The following is a 17,979-nucleotide window of genomic DNA, read 5'->3' as shown; positions in this document are numbered from 1 at the left end:
AGAAAGTTGTCCAAAACAGCTTGCAATCGAATGTTCATGTGAATAGAAAAGGCAGGAGAGTGGTCAGGTACTGTTTTCTCTCAGTTGGCAAGCTGCGCACACAATAGCAGTGTTGTACAGCTTGTTTCATCACCTTTGCGAAGCTGCCGCTCTCTCCGGCTCCCGGAGACGAAGAAGCTGCTTCTTCGCGCAAAGACGATTCTGAAGCTCACAGTGCTCTGCGGTGTGCGCCTTGTGCCGACCGAGGCCCGGGAGCCGTGCTTAGCTCTGCAAAGCACCGTACCTTCGTCTTTAGCCGCTCTTCTCGTCTACATCTTAGCAAAAAGCTTTTCCACTCTGTCTGTCAAGGAGAAACTGTGCCAGCACAGAAAACATCTCCCATCGTGTGCTAGAGGCTGCACGGAGGTCTGCCGAGTGTTTTGCAAGAAGAGAAAGAAAGTTGTCCAAAACAGCTTGCAATCGAATGTTCATGTGAATAGAAAAGGCAGGAGAGTGGTCAGGTACTGTTTTCACACAGTTGGCAAGCTGCGCACACAATCGCAGTGTTGTACAGCTTGTTTCATCACCTTTGCCAAGCTGCCGCTCTCTCAGGCTCCCGGAGACGAAGAAGCTGCTTCTTCGCGCAAAGACGATTCTGCCGCTCACAGTGCTCTACGGTGTGCGCCTTCTGCCGAAAGAGGTCCGGGAGCGGTGCTTAGCTCTGCAGAGCACCGTACCTTCGTCTTTAGCCTCTCTTCTCGTCTACGTCTTAGCAAAAAGCTTTTCCACTCTGTCTGGCCAGGAGAAACTCTGCCAGCACAGAAAACATCTCCCATCGTGTTCTAGAGGCTGCACGGAGGTCTGCCGAGTGTTTTGCAAGAAGAGAAAGAAAGTTGTCCAAACCAGCTTGCAATCGACTGTTCATGTGATTAGAAAAGGAAGGAGAGGGGTCAGGTACTGTTTTCTCTCAGTTGGCAAGCTGCGCACACAATCGCAGTGTTGTACAGCTTGTTTCATCACCTTTGCGAAGCTGCCGCTCTCTCCGGCTCCCGGAGACGAAGAAGCTGCTTCTTCGCGCAAAGACGATTCTGAAGCTCACAGTGCTCTGCGGTGTGCGCCTTCTGCCGAAAGAGGCCCGGGAGCGGTGCTTAGCTCTGCAAAGCAGCGTAGCTTCGTCTTTAGCCTCTCTTCTCGTCTACATCTTAGCAAAAAGCTTTTCCACTCTGTCTGGCAAGGAGAAACCTTGCCAGTACATAAAACATCTCCCATCGTGTTCTAGAGGCTGCACGGAGGTCTGCCGAGTGTTTTGCAAGAAGAGAAAGAAAGTTATCCAAAACAGCTTGCAATCGAATGTTCACGTGAATAGAAAAGGCAGGAGAGTGGTCAGGTACTGTTTTCTCTCAGTTGGCAAGCTGCGCACACAATCGCAGTGTTGTACAGCTTGTTTCATCACCTTTGAGAAGTTGCCGCTCTCTCCGGCTCCCGGAGACGAAGAAGCTGCTTCTTCACGCAAAGACGATTCTGCCGCTCACAGTGCTCTGCGGTGTGCGCCTTCTGCCGAAAGAGGTCCGGGAGCGGTGCTTAGCTCTGCAGAGCACCGTACCTTCGTCTTTAGCCTCTCTTCTCGTCTACATCTTAGCAAAAAGCTTTTCCACTCTGTCTGGCAAGGAGAAACTGTGCCAGCACAGAAAACATCTCCCATCGTGTTCTAGAGGCTGCACGGAGGTCTGCCGAGTGTTTGGCAAGAAGAGAAAGAAAGTTGTCCAAAACAGCTTGCAATCGAATGTTCATGTGATTAGAAAAGGCAGGAGAGTGGTCAGGTACTGTTTTCTCTCAGTTGGCAAGCTGCGCACACAATCGCAGTCTTGTACAGCTTGTTTCATCACCTTTGCGAAGTTGCCGCTCTCTCTGGCTCCCGGAGACGAAGAAGCTGCTTCTTCGCGCAAAGACGATTCTGCCGCTCACAGTGCTCTGCGGGGTGCGCCTTCTGGCGAAAGAGGTCCGGGAGCGGTGCTTAGCTCTGCAGAGCACCGTACCTTCGTCTTTAGCTCTCTTCTCGTCTCCATCTTAGCAAAAAGCTTTTCCACTCTGTCTGGCAAGGAGAAACTGTGCCAGCACAGAAAACATCTCCCATCGTGTTCTAGAGGCTGCACGGAGGTCTGCCGAGTGTTTTGCAAGAAGAGAAAGAAAGTTGTCCAAAACAGCTTGCAATCGAATGTTCATGTGAATAGAAAAGGCAGGAGAGTGGTCAGGTACTGTTTTCTCTCACTTGGCAAGCTGCGCACACAATGGCACTGTTGTACAGCTTGTTTCATCACCTTTGCGAAGTTGCCGCTCTCTCCGGCTCCCGGAGACGAAGAAGATGCTTCTTCGCGCAAAGACGATTCTGCCGCTCACAGTGCTCTGCGGTGTGCGCCTTCTTCCGAAAGAGGCCCGGGAGCGGTGCTTAGCTCTGCAGAGCACCGTACCTTCGTCTTTAGCCTCTCTTCTTGTCTACATCTTAGCAAAAAGGTTTTCCACTCTGTCTGGCAAGGAGAAACTGTGCCAGCACTGAAAACATCTCCCATCGTGTGCTAGAGGCTGCACGGAGGTCTGCCGAGTGTTTTGCAAGAAGAGAAAGAAAGTTGTCCAAAACAGCTTGCAATCGAATGTTCATGTGAATAGAAAAGGCAGGAGAGTGGTCAGGTACTGTTTTCTCTCACTTGGCAAGCTGCGCACACAATCGCAGTGTTGTCCAGCTTGTTTCATCACCTTTGCGAAGCTGCCGCTCTCTCCGGCTCCCGGAGACGAAGAAGCTGCTTCTTCGCGCAAAGACGATTCTGAAGCTCACAGTGCTCTGCGGTGTGCGCCTTCTGCCGACAGAGGCCCGGGAGCGGTGCTTAGCTCTGCCTAGCACCGTACCTTCGTCTTTAGCCTCTCTTCTCGTCTACATCTTAGCAAAAAGCTTTTCAACTCTGCCTGGCAAGGAGAAACTGTGCCAGCACAGAAAACATCTCCCATCGTGTTCTAGACGCTGCACGGAGGTCTGCCGAGTGTTTTGCAAGAAGAGAAAGAAAGTTGTCCAAAACAGCTTGCAATCGAATGTTCATGTGAATAGAAAAGGCAGGAGAGTGGTCAGGTACTGTTTTCTGTCACTTGGCAAGCTGCGCACACAATCGCAGTGGTGTACAGCTTGTTTCATCACCTTTGCGAAGCTGCCGCTCTCTCCGGCTCCCGGAGACGAAGAAGCTGCTTCTTCGCGCAAAGACGATTCTGAAGCTCACAGTGCTCTGCGGTGTGCGCCTTCTGCCGACAGAGGCCCGGGAGCGGTGCTTAGCTCTGCAAAGCACCGTACCTTCGTCTTTAGCCTCTCTTCTCGTCTACATCTTAGCAAAAAGCTTTCCCACTCTGTCTGGCAAGGAGAAACTGTGCCAGCACAGAAAACATCTCCCATCGTGTTCTAGAGGCTGCACGGAGGTCTGCCGAGTGTTTTGCAAGAAGAGAAAGAAAGTTGTCCAAAACAGCTTGCAATCGAATGTTCATGTGAATAGAAAAGGCAGGAGAGTGGTCAGGTACTGTTTTCTCTCACTTGGCAAGCTGCGCACACAATCGCAGTGTTGTACAGCTTGTTTCATCACCTTTGCGAAGCTGCCGCTCTCTCCGGCTCCCGGAGACGAAGAAGCTGCTTCTTCGCGCAAAGACGATTCTGCCGCTCACAGTGCACTGCGGTGTGTGTCTTCTGCCGAAAGAGGTCCGGGAGCTGTGCTTAGCTCTGCAGAGCACCGTACCTTCGTCTTTAGCCTCTCTTCTTGTCTACATCTTAGCAAAAAGCTTTTCCACTCTGTCTGGCAAGGAGAAACTGTGCCAGCACAGAAAACATCTCCCATCGTGTGCTAGAGGCTGCACGGAGGTCTGCCGAGTGTTTTGCAAGAAGAGAAAGAAAGTTGTCCAAAACAGCTTGCAATCGAATGTTCATGTGAATAGAAAAGGCAGGAGAGTGGTCAGGTACTGTTTTCTCTCACTTGGCAAGCTGCGCACACAATCGCAGTGTTGTACAGCTTGTTTCATCACCTTTGCCAAGCTGCCGCTCTCTCCGGCTCCCGGAGACGAAGAAGCTGCTTCTTCGCGCAAAGACGATTCTGCCGCTCACAGTGCTCTGCGGTGTGCGCCTTCTGCCGAAAGAGGTCCGGGAGCGGTGCTTAGCTCTGCAGAGCACCGTAGCTTCGTCTTTAGCCTCTCTTCTCGTCTACATCTTAGCAAAAAGCTTTTCCACTCTGTCTGGCAAGGAGAAACTGTGCCAGCACAGAAAACATCTCCCATCGTGTTCTAGAGGCTGCACGGAGGTCTGCCGAGTGTTTTGCAAGAAGAGAAAGAAAGTTGTCCAAAACAGCTTGCAATCGAATGTTCATGTGAATAGAAAAGGCAGGAGAGTGGTCAGGTACTGTTTTCTCTCAGTTGGCAAGCTGCGCACACAATCGCAGTCTTGTACAGCTTGTTTCATCACCTTAGCCAAGCTGCCGCTCTTTCCGGCTCCCGGAGACGAAGAAGCTGCTTCTTCGCGCAAAGACGATTCTGCCGCTCACAGTGCTCTGCAGTGTGTGTCTTCTGCCGAAAGAGGCCCGGGAGCGGTGCTTAGCTCTGCAGAGCACCGTACCTTCGTCTTTAGCCTCTCTTCTCGTCTACATCTTAGCAAAAAGCTTTTCAACTCTGTCTGGCAAGGAGAAACTGTGCCAGCACAAAAAACATCCCCCATCGTGTTCTAGAGGCTGCACGGAGGTCTGCCGAGTGTTTTGCAAGAAGAGAAAGAAAGTTGTCCAAAACAGCTTGCAATCGAATGTTCATGTGAATAGAAAAGGCAGGAGAGTGGTCAGGTACTGTTTTCTCTCACTTGGCAAGCTGCGCACACAATGGCACTGTTGTACAGCTTGTTTCATCACCTTTGCGAAGTTGCCGCTCTCTCCGGCTCCCGGAGACGAAGAAGCTGCTTCTTCGCGCAAAGACGATTCTGCCGCTCACAGTGCTCTGCAGTGTGTGTCTTCTGCCGAAAGAGGCCCGGGAGCGGTGCTTAGCTCTGCAGAGCACCGTACCTTCGTCTTTAGCCTCTCTTCTCGTCTACATCTTAGCAAAAAGCTTTTCAACTCTGTCTGGCAAGGAGAAACTGTGCCAGCACAGAAAACATCTCCCATCGTGTTCTAGAGGCTGCACGGAGGTCTGCCGAGTGTTTTGCAAGAAGAGAAAGAAAGTTGTCCAAAACAGCTTGCAATCGAATGTTCATGTGAATAGAAAAGGCAGGAGAGTGGTCAGGTACTGTTTTCTCTCAGTTGGCAAGCTGCGCACACAATCGCAGTGTTGTACAGCTTGTTTCATCACCTTTGCGAAGCTGCCGCTCTCTCCGGCTCCCGGAGACGAAGAAGCTGCTTCTTCGCGCAAAGACGATTCTGAAGCTCACAGTGCTCTGCGGTGTGCGCCTTGTGCCGACAGAGGCCCGGGAGCCGTGCTTAGCTCTGCAAAGCACCGTACCTTCGTCTTTAGCCGCTCTTCTCGTCTACATCTTAGCAAAAAGCTTTTCAACTCTGTCTGTCAAGAAGAAACTGTGCCAGCACAGAAAACATCTCCCATCGTGTGCTAGAGGCTGCACGGAGGTCTGCCGAGTGTTTTGCAAGAAGAGAAAGAAAGTTGTCCAAAACAGCTTGCAATCGAATGTTCATGTGAATAGAAAAGGCAGGAGAGTGGTCAGGTACTGTTTTCACACAGTTGGCAAGCTGCGCACACAATCGCAGTGTTGTACAGCTTGTTTCATCACCTTTGCCAAGCTGCCGCTCTCTCAGGCTCCCGGAGACGAAGAAGCTGCTTCTTCGCGCAAAGACGATTCTGCCGCTCACAGTGCTCTACGGTGTGCGCCTTCTGCCGAAAGAGGTCCGGGAGCGGTGCTTAGCTCTGCAGAGCACCGTACCTTCGTCTTTAGCCTCTCTTCTCGTCTACGTCTTAGCAAAAAGGTTTTCCACTCTGTCTGGCCAGGAGAAACTCTGCCAGCACAGAAAACATCTCCCATCGTGTTCTAGAGGCTGCACGGAGGTCTGCTGAGTGTTTTGCAAGAAGAGAAAGAAAGTTGTCCAAACCAGCTTGCAATCGACTGTTCATGTGATTAGAAAAGGCAGGAGAGGGGTCAGGTACTGTTTTCTCTCAGTTGGCAAGCTGCGCACACAATCGCAGTGTTGTACAGCTTGTTTCATCACCTTTGAGAAGTTGCCGCTCTCTCCGGCTCCCGGAGACGAAGAAGCTGCTTCTTCACGCAAAGACGATTCTGCCGCTCACAGTGCTCTGCGGTGTGCGCCTTCTGCCGAAAGAGGTCCGGGAGCGGTGCTTAGCTCTGCAGAGCACCGTACCTTCGTCTTTAGCCTCTCTTCTCATCTACATCTTAGCAAAAAGCTTTTCCACTCTGTCTGGCAAGGAGAAACTGTGCCAGCACAGAAAACATCTCCCATCGTGTTCTAGAGGCTGCACGGAGGTCTGCCGAGTGTTTGGCAAGAAGAGAAAGAAAGTTGTCCAAAACAGCTTGCAATCGAATGTTCATGTGATTAGAAAAGGCAGGAGAGTGGTCAGGTACTGTTTTCTCTCAGTTGGCAAGCTGCGCACACAATCGCAGTCTTGTACAGCTTGTTTCATCACCTTTGCGAAGTTGCCGCTCTCTCTGGCTCCCGGAGACGAAGAAGCTGCTTCTTCGCGCAAAGACGATTCTGCCGCTCACAGTGCTCTGCGGGGTGCGCCTTCTGGCGAAAGAGGTCCGGGAGCGGTGCTTAGCTCTGCAGAGCACCGTACCTTCGTCTTTAGCTCTCTTCTCGTCTCCATCTTAGCAAAAAGCTTTTCCACTCTGTCTGGCAAGGAGAAACTGTGCCAGCACAGAAAACATCTCCCATCGTGTTCTAGAGGCTGCACGGAGGTCTGCCGAGTGTTTTGCAAGAAGAGAAAGAAAGTTGTCCAAAACAGCTTGCAATCGAATGTTCATGTGAATAGAAAAGGCAGGAGAGTGGTCAGGTACTGTTTTCTCTCACTTGGCAAGCTGCGCACACAATGGCACTGTTGTACAGCTTGTTTCATCACCTTTGCGAAGTTGCCGCTCTCTCCGGCTCCCGGAGACGAAGAAGATGCTTCTTCGCGCAAAGACGATTCTGCCGCTCACAGTGCTCTGCGGTGTGCGCCTTCTTCCGAAAGAGGCCCGGGAGCGGTGCTTAGCTCTGCAGAGCACCGTACCTTCGTCTTTAGCCTCTCTTCTTGTCTACATCTTAGCAAAAAGCTTTTCCACTCTGTCTGGCAAGGAGAAACTGTGCCAGCACTGAAAACATCTCCCATCGTGTGCTAGAGGCTGCACGGAGGTCTGCCGAGTGTTTTGCAAGAAGAGAAAGAAAGTTGTCCAAAACAGCTTGCAATCGAATGTTCATGTGAATAGAAAAGGCAGGAGAGTGGTCAGGTACTGTTTTCTCTCACTTGGCAAGCTGCGCACACAATCGCAGTGTTGTCCAGCTTGTTTCATCACCTTTGCGAAGCTGCCGCTCTCTCCGGCTCCCGGAGACGAAGAAGCTGCTTCTTCGCGCAAATACAATTCTGAAGCTCACAGTGCTCTGCGGTGTGCGCCTTCTGCCGACAGAGGCCCGGGAGCGGTGCTTAGCTCTGCCTAGCACCGTACCTTCGTCTTTAGCCTCTCTTCTCGTCTACATCTTAGCAAAAAGCTTTTCAACTCTGCCTGGCAAGGAGAAACTGTGCCAGCACAGAAAACATCTCCCATCGTGTTCTAGACGCTGCACGGAGGTCTGCCGAGTGTTTTGCAAGAAGAGAAAGAAAGTTGTCCAAAACAGCTTGCAATCGAATGTTCATGTGAATAGAAAAGGCAGGAGAGTGGTCAGGTACTGTTTTCTGTCACTTGGCAAGCTGCGCACACAATCGCAGTGGTGTACAGCTTGTTTCATCACCTTTGCGAAGCTGCCGCTCTCTCCGGCTCCCGGAGACGAAGAAGCTGCTTCTTCGCGCAAAGACGATTCTGAAGCTCACAGTGCTCTGCGGTGTGCGCCTTCTGCTGACAGAGGCCCGGGAGCGGTGCTTAGCTCTGCAAAGCACCGTACCTTCGTCTTAAGCCTCTCTTCTCGTCTACATCTTAGCAAAAAGCTTTTCCACTCTGTCTGGCAAGGAGAAACTGTGCCAGCACAAAAAACATCTCCCATCGTGTGCTAGAGGCTGCACGGAGGTCTGCCGAGTGTTTTGCAAGAAGAGAAAGAAAGTTGTCCAAAACAGCTTGCAATCGAATGTTCATGTGAATAGAAAAGGCAGGAGAGTGGTCAGGTACTGTTTTCTCTCAGTTGGCAAGCTGTGCACACAATCGCAGTGTTGTACAGCTTGTTTCATCACCTTTGTGAAGCTGCCGCTCTCTCCGGCTCCTGGAGACGAAGAAGCTGCTTCTTCGCGCAAAGACGATTCTGCCGCTCACAGTGCTCTGCGGTGTGCGTCTTCTGCCGAAAGAGGTCCGGGAGCGGTGCTTAGCTCTGCAGAGCACCGTACCTTCGTCTTTAGCCTCTCTTCTCGTCTACATCTTAGCAAAAAGCTTTTCCACTCTGTCTGGCAAGGAGAAACTCTGCCAGCACAAAAAACATCTCCCATCGTGTTCTAGAGGCTGCACGGAGGTCTGCCGAGTGTTTTGCAAGAAGAGAAAGAAAGTTGTCCAAAACAGCTTCCAATCGAATGTTCATGTGAATAGAAAAGGCAGGAGAGTGGTCAGGTACTGTTTTCTCTCAGTTGGCAAGCTGCGCACACAATCGCAGTGTTGTACAGCTTGTTTCATCACCTTTGCGAAGTTGCCGCTCTCTCCGGCTCCCGGAGATGAAGAAGCTGCTTCTTCGCGCAAAGACGATTCTGCCGCTCACAGTGCTCTGCGGTGTGCGCCTTCTGCCGAAAGAGGCCCGGGAGCGGTGCTTAGCTCTGCAGAGCACCGTACCTTCGTCTTTAGCCTCTCTTCTCGTCTACATCTTAGCAAAAAGCTTTTCCACTCTGTCTGGCAAGGAGAAACTGTGCCAGCACAGAAAACATCTCCCATCGTGTTCTAGAGGCTGCACGGAGGTCTGCCGAGTGTTTTGCAAGAAGAGAAAGAAAGTTGTCCAAAACAGCTTCCAATCGAATGTTCATGTGATTAGAAAAGGCCGGGGAGTGGTCAGGTACTGTTTTCTCTCAGTTGGCAAGCTGCGCACACAATCGCAGTGTTGTACAGCTTGTTTCATCACCTTTGCCAAGCTGCCGCTCTCTCCGGCTCCCGGAGACGAAGAAGCTGCTTCTTCGCGCAAAGACGATTCTGCCGCTCACAGTGCTCTACGGTGTGCGCCTTCTGCCGAAAGAGGACCGGGAGCGGTGCTTAGCTCTGCAGAGCACCGTACCTTCGTCTTTAGCCTCTCTTCTCGTCTACGCCTTAGCAAAAAGCTTTTCCACTCTGTCTGGCCAGGAGAAACTTTGCCAGCGCAGAAAACATCTCCCATCGTGTTCTAGAGGCTGCACGGAGGTCTGCCGAGTGTTTTACAAGAAGAGAAAGAAAGTTGTCCAAAACAGCTTGCAATCGAATGTTCATGTGAATAGAAAAGGCAGGAGAGTGGTCAGGTACTGTTTTCTCTCAGTTGGCAAGCTGCGCACACAATCGCAGTGTTGTACAGCTTGTTTCATCACCTTTGCGAAACTGCCGCTCTCTCTGGCTCCCGGAGACGAAGAAGCTGCTTCTTCGCGCAAAGACGATTCTGCCGCTCACAGTGCTCTGCAGTGTGCGCCTTCTGCCGAAAGAGGTCCGGGAGCGGTGCTTAGCTCTGCAGAGCACCGTACCTTCGTCTTTAGCCTCTCTTCTCGTCTACATCTTAGCAAAAAGCTTTTCCACTCTGTCTGGCAAGGAGAAACTGTGCCAGCACAGAAAACATCTCCCATCGTGTTCTAGAGGCTGCACGGAGGTCTGCCGAGTGTTTTGCAAGAAGAGAAAGAAAGTTGTCCAAAACAGCTTCCAATCGAATGTTCATGTGAATAGAAAAGGCAGGAGAGTGGTCAGGTACTGTTTTCTCTCACTTGGCAAGCTGCGCACACAATCGCAGTGTTGTACAGCTTGTTTCATCACCTTTGCGAAGCTGCCGCTCTCTCCGGCTCCCGGAGACGAAGAAGCTGCTTCTTCGCGCAAAGACGATTCTGCCGCTCACAGTGCACTGCGGTGTGTGTCTTCTGCCGAAAGAGGTCCGGGAGCTGTGCTTAGCTCTGCAGAGCACCGTACCTTCGTCTTTAGCCTCTCTTCTTGTCTACATCTTAGCAAAAAGCTTTTCCACTCTGTCTGGCAAGGAGAAACTGTGCCAGCACAGAAAACATCTCCCATCGTGTGCTAGAGGCTGCACGGAGGTCTGCCGAGTGTTTTGCAAGAAGAGAAAGAAAGTTGTCCAAAACAGCTTGCAATCGAATGTTCATGTGAATAGAAAAGGCAGGAGAGTGGTCAGGTACTGTTTTCTCTCAGTTGGCAAGCTGCGCACACAATCGCAGTGTTGTACAGCTTGTTTCATCACCTTTGCCAAGCTGCCGCTCTCTCCGGCTCCCGGAGACGAAGAAGCTGCTTCTTCGCGCAAAGACGTTTCTGCCGCTCACAGTGCTCTACGGTGTGCGCCTTCTGCCGAAAGAGGTCCGGGAACGGTGCTTAGCTCTGCAGAGCACCGTATCTTCGTCTTTAGCCTCTCTTCTCGTCTACATCTTAGCAAAAAGCTTTTCCACTCTGTCTGGCAAGGAGAAACTGTGCCAGCACAGAAAACATCTCCCATCGTGTTCTAGAGGCTGCACGGAGGTCTGCCGAGTGTTTTGCAAGTAGAGAAAGAAAGTTGTCCAAAACAGCTTGCAATCGAATGTTCATGTGATTAGAAAAGGCAGGAGAGTGGTCAGGTACTGTTTTCTCTCAGTTGCCAAGCTGCGCACACAATCGCAGTGTTGTACAGCTTGTTTCATCACCTTTGCGAAGTTGCCGCTCTCTCCGGCTCCCGGAGATGAAGAAGCTGCTTCTTCGCGCAAAGACGATTCTGCCGCTCACAGTGCTCTGCGGTGTGCGCCTTCTGCCGAAAGAGGTCCGGGAGCGGTGCTTAGCTCTGCAGAGCACCGTACCTTCGTCTTTAGCCTCTCTTCTCGTCTACATCTTAGCAAAAAGCTTTTCCACTCTGTCTGGCAAGGAGAAACTGTGCCAGCACAGAAAACATCTCCCATCGTGTTCTAGAGGCTGCACGGAGGTCTGCCGAGTGTTTTGCAAGAAGAGAAAGAAAGTTGTCCAAAACAGCTTCCAATCGAATGTTCATGTGAATAGAAAAGGCCGGGGAGTGGTCAGGTACTGTTTTCTCTCAGTTGGCAAGCTGTGCACACAATCGCAGTGTTGTACAGCTTGTTTCATCACCTTTGCCAAGCTGCCGCTCTCTCCGGCTCCCGGAGACGAAGAAGCTGCTTCTTCGCGCAAAGACGATTCTGCCGCTCACAGTGCTCTGCGGTGTGCGCCTTCTGCCGAAAGAGGTCCGGGAGCGGTGCTTAGCTCTGCAGAGCACCGTAGCTTCGTCTTTAGCCTCTCTTCTTGTCTACATCTTAGCAAAAAGCTTTTCCACTCTGTCTGGCAAGGAGAAACAGTGCCAGCACAGAAAACATCTCCCATCGTGTTCTAGAGGCTGCACGGAGGTCTGCCGAGGGTTTTGCAAGAAGAGAAAGAAAGTTGTCCAAAACAGCTTCCAATCGAATGTTCATGTGAATAGAAAAGGCAGGAGAGTGGTCAGGTACTGTTTTCTCTCAGTTGGCAAGCTGCGCACACAATCGCAGTGTTGTACAGCTTGTTTCATCACCTTTGCCAAGTTGCCGCTCTCTCCGGCTCCCGGAGACGAAGAAGCTGCTTCTTCGCGCAAAGACGATTCTGCCGCTCACAGTGCTCTACGGTGTGCGCCTTCTGCCGAAAGAGGTCCGGGAGCGGTGCTTAGCTCTGCAGAGCACCGTACCTTCGTCTTTAGCCTCTCTTCTCGTCTACGTCTTAGCAAAAAGCTTTTCCACTCTGTCTGGCAAGGAGAAACTGTGCCAGCACAAAAAACATTTCCCATCGTGTTCTAGAGGCTGCACAGAGGTCTGCCGAGTGTTTTGCAAGAAGAGAAAGAAAGTTGTCCAAAACAGCTTCCAATCGAATGTTCATGTGAATAGAAAAGGCAGGAGAGTGGTCAGGTACTGTTTTCTCTCAGTTGGCAAACTGTGCACACAATCGCAGTGTTGTACAGCTTGTTTCATCACCTTTGTGAAGCTGCCGCTCTCTCCGGCTCCCGGAGACGAAGAAGCTGCTTCTTCGCGCAAAGACGATTCTGCCGCTCACAGTGCTCTGCGGTGTGCGTCTTCTGCCGAAAGAGGTCCGGGAGCGGTGCTTAGCTCTGCAGAGCACCGTACCTTCGTCTTTAGCCTCTCTTCTCGTCTACATCTTAGCAAAAAGCTTTTCCACTCTGTCTGGCAAGGAGAAACTGTGCCAGCACAGAAAACATCTCCCATCGTGTTCTAGAGGCTGCACGGAGGTCTGCCGAGTGTTTTGCAAGAAGAGAAAGAAAGTTGTCCAAAACAGCTTGCAATCGAATGTTCATGTGAATAGAAAAGGCAGGAGAGTGGTCAGGTACTGTTTTCTCTCACTTGGCAAGCTGCGCACACAATCGCAGTCTTGTACAGCTTGTTTCATCACCTTTGCGAAGTTGCCGCTCTCTCCGGCTCCCGGAGACGAAGAAGCTGCTTCTTCACGCAAAGACGATTCTGCCGCTCACAGTGCTCTGCGGTGTGCGCCTTCTGCCGAAAGAGGTCCGGGAGCGGTGCTTAGCTCTGCAGAGCACCGTACCTTCGTCTTTAGCCTCTCTTCTCGTCTCCATCTTAGCAAAAAGCTTTTCCACTCTGTCTGGCAAGGAGAAACTTTGCCAGCACAGAAAACATCTCCCATCGTGTTCTAGAGGCTGCACGGAGGTCTGCCGAGTGTTTTGCAAGAAGAGAAAGAAAGTTGTCCAAAACAGCTTGCAATCGAATGTTCACGTGAATAGAAAATGCAGGAGAGTGGTCAGGTACTGTTTTCTCTCAGTTGGCAAGCTGCGCACACAATCGCAGTGTTCTACAGCTTGTTTCATCACCTTTGCGAAGTTGCCGCTCTCTCCGGCTCCCGGAGACGAAGAAGCTGCTTCTTCACGCAAAGACGATTCTGCCGCTCACAGTGCTCTGCGGTGTGCGCCTTCTGCCGAAAGAGGTCCGGGAGCGGTGCTTAGCTCTGCAGAGCACCGTACCTTCGTCTTTAGCCTCTCTTCTCGTCTCCATCTTAGCAAAAAGCTTTTCCACTCTGTCTGGCAAGGAGAAACTTTGCCAGCACAGAAAACATCTCCCATCGTGTTCTAGAGGCTGCACGGAGGTCTGCCGAGTGTTTTGCAAGAAGAGAAAGAAAGTTGTCCAAAACAGCTTGCAATCGAATGTTCATGTGAATAGAAAAGGCAGGAGAGTGGTCAGGTACTGTTTTCTCTCACTTGGCAAGCTGCGCACACAATCGCAGTGTTGTACAGCTTATTTCATCACCTTTGCGAAGCTGCCGCTCTCTCCGGCTCCCGGAGACGAAGAAGCTGCTTCTTCGCGCAAAGACGATTCTGAAGCTCACAGTGCTCTGCGGTGTGCGCCTTGTGCCGACAGAGGCCCGGGAGCCGTGCTTAGCTCTGCAAAGCACCGTACCTTCGTCTTTAGCCGCTCTTCTCGTCTACATCTTAGCAAAAAGCTTTTCCACTCTGTCTGTCAAGGAGAAACTGTGCCAGCACAGAAAACATCTCCCATCGTGTGCTAGAGGCTGCACGGAGGTCTGCCGAGTGTTTTGCAAGAAGAGAAAGAAAGTTGTCCAAAACAGCTTGCAATCGAATGTTCATGTGAATAGAAAAGGCAGGAGAGTGGTCAGGTACTGTTTTCACACAGTTGGCAAGCTGCGCACACAATCGCAGTGTTGTACAGCTTGTTTCATCACCTTTGCCAAGCTGCCGCTCTCTCAGGCTCCCGGAGACGAAGAAGCTGCTTCATCGCGCAAAGACGATTCTGCCGCTCACAGTGCTCTACGGTGTGCGCCTTCTGCCGAAAGAGGTCCGGGAGCGGTGCTTAGCTCTGCAGAGCACCGTACCTTCGTCTTTAGCCTCTCTTCTCGTCTACGTCTTAGCAAAAAGCTTTTCCACTCTGTCTGGCCAGGAGAAACTCTGCCAGCACAGAAAACATCTCCCATCGTGTTCTAGAGGCTGCACGGAGGTCTGCCGAGTGTTTTGCAAGAAGAGAAAGAAAGTTGTCCAAAACAGCTTGCAATCAACTGTTCATGTGATTAGAAAAGGCAGGAGAGGGGTCAGGTACTGTTTTCTCTCAGTTGGCAAGCTGCGCACACAATCGCAGTGTTGTACAGCTTGTTTCATCACCTTTGCGAAGCTGCCGCTCTCTCCGGCTCCCGGAGACGAAGAAGCTGCTTCTTCGCGCAAAGACGATTCTGAAGCTCACAGTGCTCTGCGGTGTGCGCCTTCTGCCGAAAGAGGCCCGGGAGCGGTGCTTAGCTCTGCAAAGCAGCGTAGCTTCGTCTTTAGCCTCTCTTCTCGTCTACATCTTAGCAAAAAGCTTTTCCACTCTCTCTGGCAAGGAGAAACTGTGCCAGCACAAAAAACATCTCCCATCGTGTTCTAGAGGCTGCACGCAGGTCTGCCGAGTGTTTTGCAAGAAGAGAAAGAAAGTTGTCCAAAACAGCTTGCAATCGAATGTTCATGTGAATAGAAAAGGCAGGAGAGTGGTCAGGTACTGTTTTCTCTCACTTGGCAAGCTGCGCACACAATCACAGTGTTGTACAGCTTGTTTCATCACCCTTGCGAGGTTGCCGCTCTCTCCGGCTCCCGGAGATGAAGAAGCTGCTTCTTCGCGCAAAGACGATTCTGCCGCTCACAGTGCTCTGCGGGGTGCGCCTTCTGGCGAAAGAGGTCCGGGAGCGGTGCTTAGCTCTGCAGAGCACCGTACCTTCGTCTTTAGCTCTCTTCTCGTCTCCATCTTAGCAAAAAGCTTTTCCACTCTGTCTGGCAAGGAGAAACTGTGCCAGCACAGAAAACATCTCCCATCGTGTTCTAGAGGCTGCACGGAGGTCTGCCGAGTGTTTTGCAAGAAGAGAAAGAAAGTTGTCCAAAACAGCTTGCAATCGAATGTTCATGTGAATAGAAAAGGCAGGAGAGTGGTCAGGTACTGTTTTCTCTCACTTGGCAAGCTGCGCACACAATGGCACTGTTGTACAGCTTGTTTCATCACCTTTGCGAAGTTGCCGCTCTCTCCGGCTCCCGGAGACGAAGAAGATGCTTCTTCGCGCAAAGACGATTCTGCCGCTCACAGTGCTCTGCGGTGTGCGCCTTCTGCCGAAAGAGGTCCGGGAGCGGTGCTTAGCTCTGCAGAGCACCGTACCTTCGTCTTTAGCCTCTCTTCTCGTCTACATCTTAGCAAAAAGCTTTTCCACTCTGTCTGGCAAGGAGAAACTGTGCCAGCACTGAAAACATCTCCCATCGTGTGCTAGAGGCTGCACGGAGGTCTGCCGAGTGTTTTGCAAGAAGAGAAAGAAAGTTGTCCAAAACAGCTTGCAATCGAATGTTCATGTGAATAGAAAAGGCAGGAGAGTGGTCAGGTACTGTTTTCTCTCAGTTGGCAAGCTGCGCACACAATCGCAGTCTTGTACAGCTTGTTTCATCACCTTTGCGAAGCTGCCGCTCTCTCCGGCTCCCGGAGACGAAGAAGCTGCTTCTTCGCGCAAAGACGATTCTGAAGCTCACAGTGCTCTGCGGTGTGCGCCTTCTGCCGACAGAGGCCCGGGAGCGGTGCTTAGCTCTGCCTAGCACCGTACCTTCGTCTTTAGCCTCTCTTCTCGTCTACATCTTAGCAAAAAGCTTTTCAACTCTGCCTGGCAAGGAGAAACTGTGCCAGCACAGAAAACATCTCCCATCGTGTTCTAGACGCTGCACGGAGGTCTGCCGAGTGTTTTGCAAGAAGAGAAAGAAAGTTGTCCAAAACAGCTTGCAATCGAATGTTCATGTGAATAGAAAAGGCAGGAGAGTGGTCAGGTACTGTTTTCTGTCACTTGGCAAGCTGCGCACACAATCGCAGTGGTGTACAGCTTGTTTCATCACCTTTGCGAAGCTGCCGCTCTCTCCGGCTCCCGGAGACGAAGAAGCTGCTTCTTCGCGCAAAGACGATTCTGAAGCTCACAGTGCTCTGCGGTGTGCGCCTTCTGCCGACAGAGGCCCGGGAGCGGTGCTTAGCTCTGCAGAGCACCGTACCTTCGTCTTTAGCCTCTCTTCTTGTCTACATCTTAGCAAAAAGGTTTTACACTCTGTCTGGCAAGGAGAAACTGTGCCAGCACTGAAAACATCTCCCATCGTGTGCTAGAGGCTGCACGGAGGTCTGCCGAGTGTTTTGCAAGAAGAGAAAGAAAGTTGTCCAAAACAGCTTGCAATCGAATGTTCATGTGAATAGAAAAGGCAGGAGAGTGGTCAGGTACTGTTTTCTCTCACTTGGCAAGCTGCGCACACAATCGCAGTGTTGTCCAGCTTGTTTCATCACCTTTGCGAAGCTGCCGCTCTCTCCGGCTCCCGGAGACGAAGAAGCTGCTTCTTCGCGCAAAGACGATTCTGAAGCTCACAGTGCTCTGCGGTGTGCGCCTTCTGCTGACAGAGGCCCGGGAGCGGTGCTTAGCTCTGCCTAGCACCGTACCTTCGTCTTTAGCCTCTCTTCTCGTCTACATCTTAGCAAAAAGCTTTTCAACTCTGCCTGGCAAGGAGAAACTGTGCCAGCACAGAAAACATCTCCCATCGTGTTCTAGAGGCTGCACGGAGGTCTGCCGAGTGTTTTGCAAGAAGAGAAAGAAAGTTGTCCAAAACAGCTTGCAATCGAATTTTCATGTGAAGAGAAAAGGCAGGAGAGTGGTCAGGTACTGTTTTCTCTCACTTGGCAAGCTGTGCACACAATCGCAGTGTTGTACAGCTTGTTTCATCACCTTTGTGAAGCTGCCGCTCTCTCCGGCTCCCGGAGACGAAGAAGCTGCTTCTTCGCGCAAAGACGATTCTGCCGCTCACAGTGCTCTGCGGTGTGCGTCTTCTGCCGAAAGAGGTCCGGGAGCGGTGCTTAGCTCTGCAGAGCACCGTACCTTCGTCTTTAGCCTCTCTTCTCGTCTACATCTTAGCAAAAAGCTTTTCCACTCTGTCTGGCAAGGAGAAACTGTGCCAGCACAGAAAACATCTCCCATCGTGTTCTAGAGGCTGCACGGAGGTCTGCCGAGTGTTTTGCAAGAAGAGAAAGAAAGTTGTCCAAAACAGCTTGCAATCGAATGTTCATGTGAATAGAAAAGGCAGGAGAGTGGTCAGGTACTGTTTTCTCTCACTTGGCAAGCTGCGCACACAATCGCAGTGTTGTACAGCTTGTTTCATCACCTTTGCGAAGCTGCCGCTCTCTCCGGCTCCCGGAGACGAAGAAGCTGCTTCTTCGCGCAAAAACGATTCTGAAGCTCACAGTGCTCTGCGGTGTGCGCCTTCTGCCGAAAGAGGTCCGGGAGCGGTGCTTAGCTCTGCAAAGCAGCGTAGCTTCGTCTTTAGCCTCTCTTCTCGTCTACATCTTAGCAAAAAGCTTTTCCACTCTGTCTGGCAAGGAGAAACTGTGCCAGCACAAAAAACATCTCCCATCGTGTTCTAGAGGCTGCACGGAGGTCTGCCGAGTGTTTTGCAAGAAGAGAAAGAAAGTTGTCCAAAACAGCTTGCAATCGAATGTTCATGTGAATAGAAAAGGCAGGAGAGTGGTCAGGTACTGTTTTCTCTCACTTGGCAAGCTGCGCACACAATCACAGTGTTGTACAGCTTGTTTTATCACCCTTGCGAGGTTGCCGCTCTCTCCGGCTCCCGGAGATGAAGAAGCTGCTTCTTCGCGCAAAGACGATTCTGCCGCTCACAGTGCTCTGCGGTGTGC

The sequence above is a fragment of the Melozone crissalis genome, unplaced genomic scaffold (genome assembly GCF_028551555.1).
Source record: "Melozone crissalis strain CALT ecotype California unplaced genomic scaffold, PUWL_Pcris_2 ptg000053l_1, whole genome shotgun sequence".
Taxonomy (NCBI): Eukaryota; Metazoa; Chordata; class Aves; order Passeriformes; family Passerellidae; genus Melozone; species Melozone crissalis.
Note: the sequence above shows the minus strand (reverse complement) of the source record.